This window comes from Xenopus laevis, chromosome 4L (genome assembly GCF_017654675.1).
Source record: "Xenopus laevis strain J_2021 chromosome 4L, Xenopus_laevis_v10.1, whole genome shotgun sequence".
NCBI lineage: Eukaryota > Metazoa > Chordata > Amphibia > Anura > Pipidae > Xenopus > Xenopus laevis.
Genome location: NC_054377.1, coordinates 81,584,060 through 81,602,695, shown reverse-complemented (window position 1 = coordinate 81,602,695; position 18,636 = coordinate 81,584,060). Strand labels below are relative to the sequence as shown.

The 18,636-nt window shown below is 41.5% G+C and overlaps 1 pseudogene; it reads right to left on the bottom strand.

Annotated features, from left to right (window-relative positions):
• The window catches only part of LOC108713529, a 43,922-nt pseudogene that overhangs the window by 6,916 nt on the left and 18,370 nt on the right, over positions 1-18,636 (bottom strand).

Below are 18,636 nucleotides of genomic sequence, written 5' to 3'. Positions count from 1 at the left end.
CCATCTGCAACAAGATGTTCTTGCAGGTCTTTGGAGGTGATCTTTGGGTTATCTGTAACCATTCTCACAATCCTCTGCATATGCTGCTCCTGTATTTTTCTTGGCCAGCCAGACCTGGTTTTTACAGCAACTGTGCCGGTGGCCTTCCATTTCCTGATTACATTCCTTACAGTTGAAACTGACAGTTTAAACCTATGAGATAGCTTTTTGTAGCCTTCCCCTAACCCATGATACCGAACAATCTTTGTTTTCAGATCTTTTGAGAGTTGCTTTGAGGATCCCATGTTGTCACTCTTCAGAGGAGAGTCAAACAGAAGCACAACTTGCAATTGGCCACAGCAGTTACAGCATTCAAATAAGCAAAATTACAAGGGTACCCACATTTTTGCACAGCCAGTTTTTCACATTTGATTTAATTTCATACAACTGAATACTGCTTAACTAAAAATCTTTGTTCAGAAAATACCCCAGTACTCAGATGTTCCTGGGAAATGAAAGACATACCACTGTTATCTTTTATATATATATATATATATATATATATATATATCTATATCTATATCTATCTATCTATCTATCTATCTATCTATATATATATATAGTGAACAAGGATTGCGGCACTCACAGGGTTTTATTGAAAAAACAGAAAAATGTTTTATTATTAAGCCTCAACGTTTCGATCCCCCACAAGGATTGCGGCATCCTTGTTCACTGCTTATTTCCCATGCTGGCACCCAGGTATTAATTTTGTCTATGGAGTGCACCATTCCTTTGGTTATATATATATATATATATATATATATATATATATATATATATATATATATATATATATAGTCAACTTGTGGCAGCGCTCTCCAATCCGGAATCTTTCAATCAAATCTGGGTGCAGGATCCAAAGTGTTGCATATAATCTTAATGAAAAGATCCGCACTCCATTATGTGCAAAAAAAGGCCCCAATGGGGGCTGAAATGTCGAATTTATGTACGCAATAAAAGAACTTTGAATTTTGCACATAATGGAGTGCGGATCTTTTCATTAAGATTATATATATATATATATATATATATATATATATATATATATATATATATATATATATATATATATATATATATATATAGTGAATGTTGTCTTGACCAGTTATATATCTAACAAGAAACATTTTCTGAGTTTTCTAGCAGAGGATGCATAATTCAAATGTTATTTTCATGATAATATAATTTGGCAAGAGCAGGCACTGTTTCATTGGTGTCTGTTTATAATTAATATGTAACCTTGAACTAAGCCGAGGACAAAAGAACTGCGCCCTGAAGGGCCAAGGTCACTATTTCAGCTAAACAGTCTCATCATGATAGGCACATATATTTAGTGCCAGTGCAAATGTCAGAAATGCAATTTAAAAAAAAAATATATATATATATATATATATATATATATATATATATATATATATATAATAAAAAATAAACAATTTAAAATAATAATATAAAATAATACAATTAGTAAAAATTAGTTTGCTTTTTTATTTGAACTACTTCCCAGATGGCATCAAAAACATGTGCTGACTGAGGTTGTTGATTTGCAATAGGTGAACTCCTAAAGGCTGCACATCCCTCAGCCTAAGTTAAATTACATCACAATATATTGATTCAGTATACAGATTCATCATAATACAGGCTCCACTTCAGTCCTATAAGGCAGTTTAAATGTAATGACTTATCTCCTCAGAAATATTTTTTGAACTTGTAAGAATATATCATTTTCTATAATATATGGTTTTCTTCTGTAAACTAACTTATAGCCTTGTATACTAAATATGCTTATTTATAGTGCAGTGCTTTTATAAGGTGGCATTGCAATGCCATGGGTTTTTGATCTATACAAGTTAATAGAAACAATTCTTCATTCAACTATACATATTTGGTATTGTTGTGCTCAGAAAACAGGGTTTCCAAATCAGTTGTACAGTATTTTCGTGCATATAATATGTGATGTAATTCTGAATTGTTTGTTTAAATGTCAATGGAAAAAGGCTTAAAGGAGAAGGAAAGCTACCAAAGCAGTTTATTGCCAATAAATTGGCCACAATAGTGCAGGCTATAACACAATATTTATTCTGTAGAATGCTTTACTATACCTGAGTTAAAACAGCTCTAGAAGCTCTCTTTGTTTGTTTAGGATAGCAGCTGCCATATTAGCTTGTTGTGACATCACTTTCTGCTTACTCATAGCTCTAGGCTCAGATTACAGCAGGGAGGAGGGAAAAGGGAGGGGGAGAGAGGAGCAAACTGAGCATGCTCATGCCATGCCCTGGAGGTTTAAGCTGAAAACAGGAAGTCTGATACAGAAGCCCATGTATACACAATAGAATAAATAAAGCTTACTTAATTTTAGCCTTTCCTTCTCCTTTGAAGCTTTCTTGACGATAGATTTCGAAATAATTATGCCATACGTGTAAATGGTTAAAAAAAATTAAGCACTCTTTAATAAATTATGAGAATATATGCCATTCATTAAAGGTACTTGCGCTTGTGAATTTTGTTGCCAACATGCCCACTAGTCTATTCGGATGAACTGGATGCAACTGCACCAAGTGGAACTCCCCCTGGCAGATGCAATTACACTAGAATTATGGGAAAATACAGAATTGTGGGTATAATAGCAACTTATGCCTAAAATTGTACTTTGCACACTGAACTTGTGCTTGCAAATAAGCCTTTACCATAACAATTTTAAAGAGAAAAAGAGGATAAATGCTGTTAATATGGATAAAGTATCAACAGATACAAAGTCTGGTATGTTCTCAGATGAGACATTGCTTCTTGCATCCTCAGTAAAAGGCTGCAACAGTTTTTGATCTTTTCTGCTTGAAACTATTTTGGGAAGCTTCCTGTTGCTAAGACACCAAACCAAGTGAAGTTAAAAAAAAAAATACCAAGGCAACCAAAGCTTCAAAACATTTTACTGCACAAAAATGTAAGTTAGAGCATTAGCATTCAGAGAGTTTGCTATGTTCTTTTCATGCTGGGATAATTTCTTCTTTTCTAAACGATGTCCCGTTCTATATATTCTAAAATCACTCATCTTGGTGACTACAAAGAAAAAGACTAATAAGGATAAAGATCTATGACTATTTGTATTTTCAGTTATCTTCTTTTTTAGGACCTCTCTCTCATTCTTCTAGCAGTCTGTTTTCAAATTACTGCCTAGTTGCTCCTTGGTTTAGAGGCGTAATACATCTTAAAGGAGAAGGAAAGGTAAAAAGTAAGTAAGCTTTATCAGAAAGATCTATATAAATATACCAGTAGATCATCAAAGTATGCTGCTCTGTGTCCCCTGTCAAAAGAAAGACAGCATTTCTTTACTTCTATTGTGTACTCATGGGCTTCTGCATCAGACTTCCTGTTTTCAGCTTAAACCTCCAGGGCACGGCCTTTAGCATGTTCAGTTTGCTCCTCTCTCCCTCCCTCCTACCCTCACTGCTGTAATCTGAGCCCAGAGCTGTCAAGGATTAGGTAGGGGGCGCTGTAGAGTCAGAAGGGAAAGGGCGAGTCCTTGAGGCAGGGGCTGTATGTGCCAAGGGGAAACTTGAAGGGAAGCAGGAACAGGTAGATGAGGGCGAAGAGTCAGACTGGAACAGGACGGATAGGACGATGATCAGGACTGGACAAGACAGGAAGAAGAGGGCGACGACTCAACAGGAAAGGACTGGACGTGGCAGGAGTGGAACGGCTTGGATGGGTGCGGGCGTAGATCAAACTGGGGGATAGAGTGCAGAGGGAGACAGGAGCGGATAGCAAGACAGGACTGGAGCAAGATAGCAAGAGAGGGAGACTGGAGCAAGATAGCAAGAGAGGACTGGAGCAAGAGAGGGCTGGAGCAAGATAGCAAGAGTGGGAGACTGGAGCAGGATAGCAAGAGAGGGAGACTGGAGCAGGATAGCAAGAGAGGGAGACTGGAGCAGGATAGCAAGAGAGGGAGACTGGAGCAGGATAGCAAGAGAGGGAGACTGGAGCAGGATAGCTAGAGAGCTGGAAGCTGGATAGCAAGAGAGGAGTACAAGGTAGGGTTGGAACAAGGTCGAGGCTAGAAAGGTACAAGATAGGAAAGGTAAGCAGGACAAGACAAGGCAGACTAACAAGGGAGAAGGGGCAAGAGCTAGAAACCTAGTTAGGGGCGATGCCGCAGTACTAGAAAACCATGCAATGCTCTGGCAAGGAGTGGTCTGAGAGCTGCCCTTAAATAGGGAAGAGGCAGCCCTGATTGGTTGATTAAGATAGGCAGCAGCTGAGCTGGAGAGGCCAATCAGGCGGCAGCTGGGCTGGGACTGCAGAGGCCAGGTTACACACAGTGAGTAACCCTACAGGCTGCTCACCTGGCCAAATGGTTAGGGTATCGAGCCAGAAACCCAAAGGTCCCCGGCTCGACTCCCAGCAATACCTGACAGTATCCCCCCCCCTCACAAGGCGACTCCCAGGCGCCACAGTGACCAACATTTTCGTGCACCTGGGGAACTGGCAATGCTATGGGCAGAACTAACCACATGTGTGCCCAACTAGAAGGTAATGCTATTGTATTAGCCACCCTGGAACTTGGCAGAGCCACCCTGGCGGGTGCCCTGATGCTCGGCAGAGCCACCCTGGCGGGTGCTCTGGGGCTCGGTAGAGCCACCCTGGCGGGTGCTCTGGGACCTGGAAGAGCCACCCTCACGGGTGCTCTGATACTTGGTAGAACCACCCTCACGGGTGCTCTGATACTAGGTAGAGCCACCCTGGCGGGTGCTCTGGGACCTGGAGGAGCCACCCTCACGGGTGCTCTGATACTTGGTAGAGCCACCCTGGCGGGTGCTCTGGGACTCGGAAGAGCCACCCTGGCGGGTGCTCTGATACTCGGTAGAGCCACCCTGGCGGGTGCTCTGATACTCGGTTGAGCCACCCTGGCGGGTGCTCTGGGACTCAGAAGAGCCACCCTGGCGGGTGCTCTGGGACTCAGAAGAGCCACCCTGGCGGGTGCTCTGGGACTCAGAAGAGCCACCCTGGCGGGTGCTCTGGGACTCAGAAGAGCCACCCTGGCGGGTGCCCAGGTGTTTGGCAGAGCCACCCATGCGGGTGCCCTGGGACTTGGCAACAGTATAGGCAACTCCACCCTCGCGGGTGCCCTCCACATGAGTGCCTGGGTTTTGAATGTTATTTTAAGGGTTGGTACAGTCACTGTGTTAAGACACTGCAGAAGCCCCACCTCTGAGGGCACAGGACAAGGCAGAAGCCCCCCATCTCGGGGCACAGGATCAGGCAGAAGCCCCACTTCTGGGAGCACAGGATCAGGCAGAAGCCCCACTTCTGGGAGCACAGGATCAGGCAGAAGCCCCACTTCTGGGAGCACAGGATCAGGCAGAAGCCCCACTTCTGGGAGCACAGGATCAGGCAGAAGCCCCACTTCTGGGAGCACAGGATCAGGCAGAAGCCCCACTTCTGGGGGCACAGGATCAGGCAGAAGCCCCACTTCTGGGGGCACAAGATCAGGCAGAAGCCCCACTTCTGGGGGCACAAGATCAGGCAGAAGCCCCACTTCTGGGGGCACAAGATCAGGCAGAAGCCCCACTTCTGGGGGCACAGGATCAGGCAGAAGCCCCACTTCTGGGGGCACAGGATCAGGCAGAAGCCCCACTTCTGGGGGCACAGGACAAGGCATGGGTACAGGAGGCAGCTGCTGTTGAGCCGGCACAAGTGCAGGAGGCAGCCAGTGGGGAGCCAGTCGCCGGGGAAGCCTAGCTGAAGCCATGGGCAGCGGAGGCTGCTGGGGAACCGGCTCTGGAGCTGAAGGCAATGGCGGTTGCAGGGAAGGCCCCACTGGAACTGTAGGCAGCCGATGCTGCTGGGTAGACCCCTTTGGAGCTGTGGCCAGCCGATGCTGCTGGGTAGACCCCTTTGGAGCTGTGGCCAGCCGATGCTGCTGGGTAGGCCCCTCTGGAGCTGTGGCCAGCCGATGCTGCTGGGTAGGCCCCTCTGGAGCTGTGGCCAGCCGATGCTGCTGGGTAGGCCCCTCTGGAGCTGTGGCCAGCCGATGCTGCTGGGTAGGCCCCTCTGGAGCTGTGGCCAGCCGATGCTGCTGGGTAGGCCCCTCTGGAGCTGTGGCCAGCCGATGCTGCTGGGTAGGCCCCTCTGGAGCTGTGGGCAGCCGATGCTGCTGGGTAGGCCCCTCTGGAGCTGTGGCCAGCCGATGCTGCTGGGTAGGCCCCTCTGGAGCTGTGGCCAGCCGAGGCTGCAGGGGAAGCAGTTGCTGAGGGGTGGCAGGCCCGGGAACCGAAGCAGACTGCAGAGGGATAGCCGGCCCTGGAACTGGAGCAGACTGCGGAGGGATAGCCGGCCCTGGAACTGGAGCAGACTGCGGAGGGATAGCCGGCCCCGGAACTGGAGCAGACTGCGGAGGGATAGCCGGCCCCGGAACTGGAGCAGACTGCGGAGGGATAGCCGGCCCTGGAACTGGAGCAGACTGCGGAGGGATAGCTGGCCCTGGAACTGAGGCAAATTTATCTAGGAATGCCAACAGAAACTGAGCAGTATCGTAGATTATAGGGGATTTACTGCACAGTAAGTTCTCGGCCCAGTAACGAGCTTCACCTTCTAGCAGGAAGAAAATGATTTCCGAAACTTGCTTGACTGGAGGAGCACTTAGAAAGTGTTTTTTCTCTGAAAGGAGCAGGACTTCCTCTAGAAAGATAGGAATTTTACTTGGGGAGCCATCACAGTATCTGCGGGTCAAAATAGAATATTCAGTCTTTTTGGGAATCCGGTCAGAAGGCACAGGAACAGCCCTTGCAGACTATTTTGGCCAGAGCATTCTGTCAAGGATAAGGTAGGGGGCGCTGTAGAGTCAGAAGGGAAAGGGCGAGTCCTTGAGGCAGGGGCTGTATGTGCCAAGGGGAAACTTGAAGGGAAGCAGGAACAGGTAGATGAGGGCGAAGAGTCAGACTGGAACAGGACGATGATCAGGACTGGACAAGACAGGAAGAAGAGGGCGACGACTCAACAGGAAAGGACTGGACGTGGCAGGAGTGGAACGGCTTGGATGGGACAGGACGGTGCGGGCGTAGATCAAACTGGGGGATAGAGTGCAGAGGGAGACAGGAGCGGATAGCAAGACAGGACTGGAGCAAGATAGCAAGAGAGGACTGGAGCAAGAGAGGGAGACTGGAGCAAGAGAGGGCTGGAGCAAGAGAGGGAGACTGGAGCAGGATAGCAAGAGAGGGAGACTGGAGCAGGATAGCAAGAGAGGGAGACTGGAGCAGGATAGCAAGAGAGGGAGACTGGAGCAGGATAGCAAGAGAGGGAGACTGGAGCAGGATAGCAAGAGAGGGAGACTGGAGCAGGATAGCAAGAGAGGGAGACTGGAGCAGGATAGCAAGAGAGGGAGACTGGAGCAGGATAGCAAGAGAGGGAGACTGGAGCAGGATAGCAAGAGAGGGAGACTGGAGCAGGATAGCAAGAGAGGGAGACTGGAGCAGGATAGCAAGAAGGGACTGGAAGCAGGATAGCTAGAGAGCTGGAAGCTGGATAGCAAGAGAGGAGTACAAGGTAGGGTTGGAACAAGGTTGAGGCTAGAAAGGTACAAGATAGGAAAGGTAAGCAGGACAAGACAAGGCAGACTAACAAGGGGCAAGAGCTAGAAACCTAGTTAGGGGCGATGCCGCAGTACTAGAAAACCATGCAGTGCTCTGGCAAGGAGTGGTCTGAGAGCTGCCCTTAAATAGGGAAGAGGCAGCCCTGATTGGTTGATTAAGATAGGCAGCAGCTGAGCTGGGGCTGGAGAGGCCAATCAGGCGGCAGCTGGGCTGGGACTGCAGAGGCCAGGTTACACACAGTGAGTAACCCTACAGGCTGCTCACCTGGCCAAATGGTTAGGGTATCGAGCCAGAAACCCAAAGGTCCCCGGCTCGACTCCCAGCAATACCTGACAAGAGCTATGAGTGAGCAGGTAGAGACTCAGGCAGGAAGTGATGTCACACCAAGCCAATATGGCAGATGCTATCCTAAACAGAGACAGTGTCTAGAGATGTTTACTCAGGTACGGTAAAGCATTCTGCAGAATAAATATAGGGTTATAGCTTGCACTATTGTGGCTTATCTATTGGCAATAAACTGCTTCTGTAGCTTTCCTTCTCCTTTAAATGACAATTTAATGTTGCATTGTGCACTTCCCAGAGAGCATTTTGCAAGCTGCATTCCAGAGGGTGACTGCACAACATGCGCTACTCCCTGGGTGTAGAAGAGGGTGTGCAGTACTGGAGAAACCCAGGCTGCCCTGACAAAATATGAACCATAATGGCTATATTTACATTATTTTTTTGTCCATTCTTCTGCCTCTGAAAGCAAAAAATATGAAAATATGGCACACGAGGGGTGTGTTGTGTCTTGGTAACTTTTGTCAAGGAAATGAAAGCACTATGCCAATAAGGGGTTATTTATAAAACTCCGAATACAAAAAACACGAAAAATTCTGATTTTTTTTGACTACAAAAAAAAAAATCTATTTTTTTCTGAAAATCTGCCATCTTCAAGTTGTCGGTTCCTGTAGAAGTCAATGGCAAAGGTCCCATATCAATATCATGGTCAACGCAGAGTTTCAGCCAAAAATCCGATTTTTCTCTCATTTTGGTGCCAAAAAATCCAATGGTAAAATCGGATTTTTCGTATTTTTTTGCCAGAACCGATTTTAGCGACTTTTTTCTGTGATAAATAATGTCCAGTCTGCAATTCTGAGTTGGTCTGACTTTAATACAAATAATGAGATAAATTAGGATTTGATAAATAACCCCCTTAATGTCTCAATAGCCGCTGTTGCTGTTATGGCAATAGGCATGAAAATGTTTATTTAAGGTGTAAGACAATAATCACCTGCCATGTACAATAACTAAGGCCACTGCAATAAAAACTTTTCTCAAGTCATTTCTGCTGGTTTGTCTTGCAGACATCTCCCTGGGAAAAGCCTTGAGATGCAGTTCAACAATATGGCCCGTATAGTGTCCACTACAAACTTATGCCATTATGCAGAGAAAAACAAAAACACATCATACAAATGCTGTCCTTCTGTTTATAATTAAGATTCATACAGCCGCAGGCAGCCTGCTGCAATGTTTCTTTTTTAAACCTCAAGAAAAGAGATGATCCAATTAACCTGAAGCTTTTCATCTAACACTGAGCAATGAAAGTTTATTCATTTTTTTTAACTCAGAAAAGTAAAAATTGTACGACGGTCTGCAACCATAGAGATTAACAGAGTCTGCTTATGTTATTTATGTACTCAGACCATTCACAAGTATATGGACTTAATAAGATCAATGGAAGCAAATCCAAATGTACAGCCAATTATATCTGTATTCACAGACATCACTCGGTTCACCCACAAGGAAATCTACTCTACAAAATGCTTTTCTTAAGTATCTCATTATTACAGGCAGTTTGCAGTGTAAGCTAGAAACCCATGGAGGTGGCCTGGAAGGACAAATGTATTGTAATAATTTCTCCTCTGAAATGTCCGTATGTTTAATGTATAAACTGATTTCACTGTAGAAAGTTTAACCAAAGCTTGTGCTCAAAATACTTATGTCAAATCCTATTACAAGGATTTGAAATGTACATTCAACTATTCATTTCTTTTTGTGTCCTTTAGGAAATAATGAATGCAGTGGCAGCGAAATTGCAGTTTTTGAGTACAAGAAATAAAAATCTTTATCTTGTTTGTGCTTACCGTAGTTAAATCAACAAAACAGTTGAATTGTGAAACGATGCCCAAAAAGGAGCATCAGCGGATCATTTATTCCTTTATGATATGGCACATGAAGACTGATGTACAAAAATAAAATAAATAATAGTAGACACTTGAATCTAACAAAGTATTTTATTTCAAATCCTATTGTCCAAGGCATTAGGTAATTTTAATAAACTAAATGTCTTGGGGTGCAAATATATCTTGTTGCAAAGTGCAAATTAGTGTACTCATTAAAATGATGGTGTTTATCAACAGTCAGATGTTGTTAAAGTATAAGTGTCCAGTATACATAGGAATGTCAAAATGTGAAGGGCATCTTTTTTTTTTAATGTTTACTGTGCAGAATGACTGTTGCTCCACCTTTATCGGAAGGTTTAACTACAATATTCTTTCATTTAACTGTTTAAGGACTCTTGGTCCCACATATTTGTTACTTTTCTTCTTTTGAATTGTTAGTAAATACATTGTTTTGATCCAGTTGAATCAAATTCGGAGAGGTACCATACTCTGAAATAAAATGTTACTTTCACATCCCTAGTACTGAGGCATTATTGGGCATATAAAATATGTAGTGTTTGTTTGGTTACTCAAATTAGAATAGAGCAAAAATACGATTTATTGTTAGGCAAAAAGATGGCAGAAAAGGTCATTTGACTTTTATGGTTCAGAAGATGTTTTTTAAGAGCAAAGACATTCAGAATAGTCACATTTAAATGGTGGCTATCTGATTAAATGTGGTGCTGATGAGTACTATACTAGTATTCTCTGTGCTTTGATGGAAATAAGCTTGCCAATGTTTAAACTGACTCTATCTACATCTAATTGCAAAAGCCTTATTCCAAACAAATACATTTTGCCTGCAAGTGGAGAATGAACTGATCACTGTCCCTTATTAGAAGCTAGCAATCCTGCCCTCTGATACAATAGCAAAGTTAGCATGGTGTCTTGGCTTTCTCTAAAGCAGTAGTGCTTGGTTTGGATGGCAGAATGCCTTTTGGAACCACTGTTATCCAGAAGGACTGCAGGAATCACAGAATATACAACAACTTTATGTAGGCAGCAACTGTGTTAATTTCTGGCAAAGGTAGTAACAATGCAATGCAAAAGGAACATTTTATGATGAAATAGGTAAATGAGAACTTGTGACAAATGGCCAATATCAACAGAAAGAATATTAAAGCGATCAGCTGTTAATATAGAACAGTATATAATAATACAAGAATTCATCACTAGCATTAAATAAAAAAACCTGCTCTCTTGGATAGCTGATGACTAAGAGTACACAATGACATATTTTAGTGCATGGGTTATGTTTCTGTTAATACTACTCTGAACCACATTTTGAGCAGTCACATTTGCAGCATGAATTATTACATACACAGTTTTTTGCTCTGTCCCCAAGTGATCTTTTACCTTGCTTATTTTTTTCCTTTAAGCCCAAACAGGGATCCCTAAAAATCACCTGCAAATCCAGGTATGGGACCTGTAATCCAGAATGCTCGGGACCTGTGGTTTTCCAAATAACAAATCTTTCCGTAATCGGGATCTTCATAACTTAAGTGCTTTCAATAAGGATTAAGTATATCTTAGTTTGGATCAAGTACAAGCTACTGTTTTCTTATTACAATGTAAAATGGAAACCATTTTTAAAAATGTGGATTATTTAGATAAAATGGAGTCTATGGGAGGCTGCCTTTCTGACTAGACTACAAATGCTCTGTGGGTTTTAGATTTGGCCACTATCCAATGGAAATGCCGAAATCTTAAAATATAATTTTCTTTTTTTTTTAATTAGCTTTGATAAATTAGAATACATTATACAATTTAGAATATAGAATATATACCCCACAGCATAAACATAATTCCCTTACACGAAGTCAAGGAGACAAGTGGAGAATACAATAGCTGAGGAAAAAAGCCTTTTCTTTCTTTTAGTGTCCTGCCTCCTAGTGGAGAAAAAATATACAGTTCCTGTGCCCTCTCGGATTGAAGTGAGAGACATATTTAATAAACAAGAGCTTTATAAAGATAAATATATCCCTAGATTTTTTTTATTAAACTTTGAACCAGAGGCAATGACATATGAAAATATGTTTCACTTGAGGGACATAACTGTTCAGTTAGTTTACTTTTGAATCTGACCTACATGCTAAGGATCAAAAGAAAATGAACTGTACAGCTGTCAAACCAACCAGTAAACCTCTAAAATTATGCAATGTTTAGACCTGTTAAAAACATTGTCATATGGAAGATGTCAGATGGACACCAAATAATAACCAGGCTACATTATGACATCTCTGTATATTACCTGTACATTACACTCACTTTAGGTATAAGCCAATCCAAGTGATCTGCAAGATTTTAATGGGACGGGTGTGTCGAAAGCCATTCTGGTATCCGAGCTTGCCCTCTTAAACTCTCTAAGATTCCCATTTGTTTCCAGAAAATTTAACTTGCTCTGACATCTACACAGGCCTACAAGTAAACAAATACAAGTAACGAAATATTTCTGCATATTGTTGCACACAAGAACTATTGTTGATGGCACAGTGATAGAGAAACATTTCACACACCGGGGTAAAGGCTTTTTATTGATCATTTTATTGATTCATTCTCGGGGTGAGGATAAAAGTACTTTGTGAAACATCTAAAGCTGCACCTGACAGTTACTCTAGATGATGTAGGGTGTTCACATCAACATGAAAAATGTTAACAGTTTTGGTAAAGTGCAGTAGGCTTTAACATGTCTTCATCATAGACACATAGACAAATAGGATTCCATTAATAACAAAGAGAACAGGAGAACATTTACACTACCATCCTTCATTTTTTATACTTAATACTCAAGAACAAACATAGTGAACAGTGTCATTTTGTTCCCTGTATCCCTTTCTGTCAAATACCAATTATTACATACTGTAGGCCGTCTCCCATACACTCCATTTTATCCAAATTTTTTAGAAAAAATTCCTTTTTCTCTGTAGTAATCAATCAGTAATTTGTATATAATCCAGCCTATTGAGTGTATTTAACATTTACATGATTTTCTAGTAGACTTAAGGTATGAAGATCCAAATTATGGAAAGATCCATTATATGGAAAGCCCCAGGTCCCAAGCATTCTGGATAACAGGTTCCATACCTGTAGTATTATTATTAGTACTGGCATTATTATTGGTAGCATGGGGTTAATTACAAGTGTTTTTTTTTTAAATTTTTTTAAATAAATGGGGTATGAAATTAAAAAAAATGTATATAGGTGCACGTAGGAAACAGCTGCATACAGTTAGGTCCATAAATATTTGGACAGAGACAATTTTTTTCTAATTTTTTTTCCGTACATTACCACAATTAATTTTAAATGAAAAAACTCAGATGCAGTTGAACTGCAGACTTTTAGCTTTAATTCAGTGGGTTGAACAAAAAGATTGCATAAAAATGTGAGGAACTAAGGCCTTTTTTTAACACAATCACTTCATTCCAGGGGTTCAAATGTAATTGGACAAATTAAAAAAACTGAAAATAAAATGTTCATTTTTAATACTTGGTTGAAAACAATTTGCTAGCAATGACAGCCTGAAGTCTTGAACTCATGGACATCACCAGAATCTGGGTTTCCTCCTTTTTAATGCTCTGCCAGGACTTTACTGCAGAGGCTTTCAGTTGCTGTTTGTTTGTGGGCCTTTCTGTCTGAATTTAGTCTTCAACAAGTGAAATGCATGCTCAATTGGGTTCAGATCAGGTGACTGACTTGCCCATTCAAGAATATTCCACTTCTTTGCTTTAATAAACTCCTGGGTTGCTTTGGCTGTATGTTTTGGGTCATTGTCCATCTGTATTATGTAACGCCTCCCAATTAATTTGACTGCATTTAGCTGGATTTGAGCAGACAGTATGTCTCTGAACACCTCAGAATTCATTCGGCTGCTTCTGTCCTGTGTCACATCATGGATAAACACTAGTGTCCCAGTGCCACTGGCAGCCATGCACGCCCAAGCCATCACACTGCCTCCGCCATGTTTTATAGTGATGTGGTATGCTTTGGATCATGAGATGTTCCACACCTTCTCCATACTTTTTTTTCCCATCATTCTGATAGAGGTTGATCTTGGTTTCATCTGAACAAATAATGTTTTTCCAGGACTGTGCTGGCTTTTTTAGCAAAGTCCAATCTAGCCTTTCTATTCTTGATGCTTATGAGTGGCTTGCACCTTGCACCGCACCCTCTGTATTTACTTTCATGTAGTCTTCTCTTCATGGTATACTTGGATATAGATAAGCCTACCTCCTGGAGAGTGTTGTTCACTTGTTTGGCTGTTGTGAAGGGGTTTCTCTTCACCATGGGAATGATTCTGCGGTCATCCACCACTGTTGTCTATCATGGACGTCCAGGTCTATTTGCGTTGCTGAGTTCACCAGTGCTTTCTTTCTTTCTCACAATGTACCAAACTGTTAATTTTGCCACTCCTAATACTGTAGCAATTTCTCGGATGGTTTTTTCTGTTTTTGCAGCTTAAGGATGGCTTGTTTCACCTGCATGGAGAGCTCCTTTGACCGCATGTTGTTTGTACAAAGCAAAATCTTCCACTTACAAGCACCCCCCTCAAATCAACTCCAGGGCTTTTATCTGCTTCATTGATAATGATATAATGAGGAATTGCCCCAACCTGCCCATGAAATAGCCTTTGAGTCAATTGTCCAATTACTTTTGAGCCCCTGAAATGAAGTGATTGTGATTGTGAAGGCTTTAGTTCTTCACATTTTTATGCAATCTTTTTGTTCAACCCACTGAATTAAAGAAAGTTAGCAGTTCAACTGCATCTGAGTTGTTTCATTTAAAATTCATTGTGGTTATGCACAGAACCAAAATTAGAAAAAAAAATTCTCTGTCCAAATATTTATGGATCTAACTGTATATCTGGGTGCTGTGAGAAGCAAAATCACATAGCAAAACAAAAGTCCAGCACTCGCATATCATTGAAAAATAAAAAATTAGGTTTATTCAACATTTCGGCTTGTCCATTGAGCCTTCGTCAAGATTATGTGTGTGTGTATTGCAAAGAAAGCTCTGAATTGCAAGAAGACTATCTCCCATAGGGGCACCAAAAACGCGCTAGCATTTCCTTTCAACACACTTCGCCAGGTGAAGTTTCGCCAGGGCGCCACTAGTTCACTAAAATCCGAAGTTGCGCTCAGGGAGGTGAAAGATAGCGAAGTTGCGCTAGCGTTACATCGCCAAGCAAAGTGAAGTTACGTTAGCGATGCCTAATTTGCATACAGCACCAAGTTAAAGTACAATGGACATATATGTAGCAGCAAATACATTACACTACACGAGGCTGGAAAAGCTACATAAAATAAAATAGAGTTGTTATTTTGCCCTATACATGTGCCCACTGTATAGTTTAGGTGTCATATGTTAGGAAATGTAGGGGGGAAGGAGGGTATCCCCAAAAAAATTTACAATCTTTTTGGCCTTTCACCCTTAAAAAAGTAAAAGCCGCCAGCTTTTTTTGGGACTTAGATATAATTTCAACTTTTTTTGAAGCAAGTCCTATCTACTCTATTGCACTTCGCCTGGTCTGAGGTGACGAAGGCAAGTCTGGCGCAAGAGGTAACGTTCAGTTAAATCTGCAAGTTAGTGAATTAGTGTAGTTACGTCCCTTTGCCATAGTGCAACTTCGTCTGGCATAAGGGTGCGAAGTAGTGCTAGAGTTGGCAAAATGATGTCACGCTTGTGAATTTTCGCTAGTGTTAGGCACTTCGCCCTTTGTCCCATAGAGTTCATTATAAGCAAAGAATTCAAATATTTTAATATTGTTTCCTTGGACCAGCCAGCAATGTCATAGCTTATATAAGAAATGGCTGCCATTTTTTTAAGAATCCCTTAGTCATATTTAAAATAGCAACAAAATAAAATCCATTAGGTTTTAATAAATACATGTGAAAGACTGCTGCAGAAAAAAAACAGTGTCTGTGGTTGTCAAAAGGAAATTTCTTAGTTTCACCATAGAGAGGACTGGAAACAAATATTGTATGCAAACGACCCAACGTTATGGTATTTTCATAGTCCATGTAAAAACGTCCATTAAAACATGATACTGACATTCTGGGTATATTTTAATAATCACATTTCATTTATGTCTTGTATTTCCAGACTTAAATGATACCGTAATGAGCAGATTACACAATGTAAAGCTATAGTGTATATGATTAAAGTATTATTGTCAAAAATGTTTGCAGCATTTTAAAAAGGACGTAAACCAAAAATTTAATTTTACCTAAAAAAAAAGAGATTAATTTGAACTACCTTTTCAATATACATTCATTACAAATGTTCAGTGTTTTTTAAGTTATTTGTAAATCGATTTGCAGTGAAAAGTAGTATTTGCCTGCTGGTTCAGAGGCAAGATTCCAATTCCCACAATGCCCTGCACACTCTTTAACAGGTGTTTTCTTTTAATTTGGTTTCTGCTGCATTCTTTCAATCAGCAGTGCAGAAAATAGACAGAGAGGACAGACAGACTGCATTCAATAGTCAATTAAACGTACAAATAACTTTAAAACTTATTGAAAATGCATAATGAATGCATGCTGTAAAGTGGTTACATTAGGAAAATGTTTTTTCTGGCCATTTTAACACCTTTAAAAAAGATGAAAGAAAACATTACAAGAGAAGCAATCAAAAAATAGTTTTTTCAGAACTTCTGCTCAAAGTGAGCCATTTACAGAGCACTAAAAAAATGAATGCAATCAGAGCTGAGTGGTGAGATGATAAGCAGCATAGAGCTGTAATACACAGCGGCAAAGGCTATCTGCTCATCTTGCAAAAGCACTGCAACCCGTAAAGGATGGCAAAGTGCACGCAATTTGGAATGATGACTCTTTTGAGAGGTACAGTTCACCCTCCAAATCTGAATAAGTTTGCTCTAGCAATCAGTGCTGTTTGTCTTTGATGCCATGCATATACTTAACGGAGAGCTATTCAATATTTTCCATGCAGACTTTTATACCTCCACCAATAACTTTGCTGTAGGTTATTATCATTGTTATTTATATTATGCAGCACTTTGCATTAAGACTATAACTAATGATGAAATAAGAGTTTGACCGCTGCAGAGTGGTCTGTAAGTCACAATGTCATTCACAGCCTGCAGTCTCTGAAAGTGACACATTCCAATTTTAACAGGAATATATCACTATTACTCTATAAACCCAGATAATGCCATCATTTACTGGTGTGGGAGCCCCTTCACATAATTCTGAGCCTTCTGTACAATGGATTTCTGGATAAGGGATCCTATACTCGTACATTGTTCTTATATATTATGGAATAATCAGTGGCAAATTAACAGAGGAAGCCGACTGCAGCAGAGGGCCAGCCGCAGATAGGCCCTGGAGTAGAGGTGGCCTGAAAAAGGTGTTATGCGCTGCATTTATTGTGTTTTTAGGTAAAATAACTAGCAACTGTCACTACTTTGAAGAGTTGCTTTGCACGGGTGGAGGGGCAGTCACTCTTACTACCCGTAATCAGCACTCAAAGCACTAAACATCTCTCACTGGCAACCGGGGCCCGCAGCATCAAAGTAATTGAAATTGTGTGATGTTCATCACACAGGTCCACCTACATGTGCATTTTATTTAATACATTTAAAATGTGTGGGTCCGCTCTGCTAACCCTTTGCAAAATAAAAATGCTGTCATCCTTTGCTTTACTGTCTGCTGGCCTATGACTTGTGCCCCACTTAAAATCTGTTCAGCAGTCAGCAGGTCTGCAATACTAGTTCCTGTCAGCTAAATAGTTCCATTGCAGCACATTTGGGCATTGGAATTGCATAAGTCTTTTGGGTGAGACTGGAAAGAGTAGGCAGCACATCTTCAAAATGCGTACCAACCTGTCTAGCCTAGGTCACGTAAGTGTCATATTTCTTATTAATATCTTATTAATGTAATTATTAACCTTTTAAATGCCACAGATCGTAGAATCTACGTTCTGTGGCAAAGGTACTTGAAATGCCACAGAACGTAGATTCTACGTTCTGCAGCACTTCCTGGTTCTCGAGCGGAGGAGCGGCTGTTAGAGCCGCTCGCTCCGTTCCTCCTCGATCCCCTGCCCCTAGGCAACGAGCAGAGCAGAGCAGGGGATCGAGTGGCCCCACAGCACAGAGACAGGAACCACGTCGCAGATCTCTTCCAGGGGCTCTTCCTGATCGTCTGCAACAGTCTCCAGCGACTTTTTCAGGTTAGTACAACAATTACACACACAAACACACCAACACACACTTATTACAGTAATACACACTTAGATTCACACTTACACATACATTTTTGGGGATTGGGGGGGTCACTTACACTCACTGCACTTACACACACGTGCACACGCACACACAACATGTAATTTACCATTTGTACACACGCACACGCACATACAGGGCATTGTGGCTTTTTTTTTTTTTTTTTTTTCTTATCGCATCGTCTCTTTTTTTGGCTGAAAAAAATGTTTTATTGCCATTACGAATAGCGTATTCGCTAACCGTACTGTGCAATACCTTTTGTATGTTATTTCGGTGATTATATTGCAATTTGGGGGATTTTGGTGCATTTTTAGCCATTTTATTGAATTTTTAGCCATTTTATTGCATTTTCAGCTCTGCATATATTGTGTTCACTTGTTTCTAGCCGTATAACCTGTTTGGCCCAGCTAAAATATTCAAACTGTGATTCTGACGGCCGATAACACTAGTCTGGAAAAAAACCATTGATTTTTGTGGTTTTATTGGATTTTTTTGCATTTCACTCTTTACTGCCTTATTTTGTTTTGCCTTGTAAATTTTATCTACTATATATCCATTTGGGGGTCTCTGT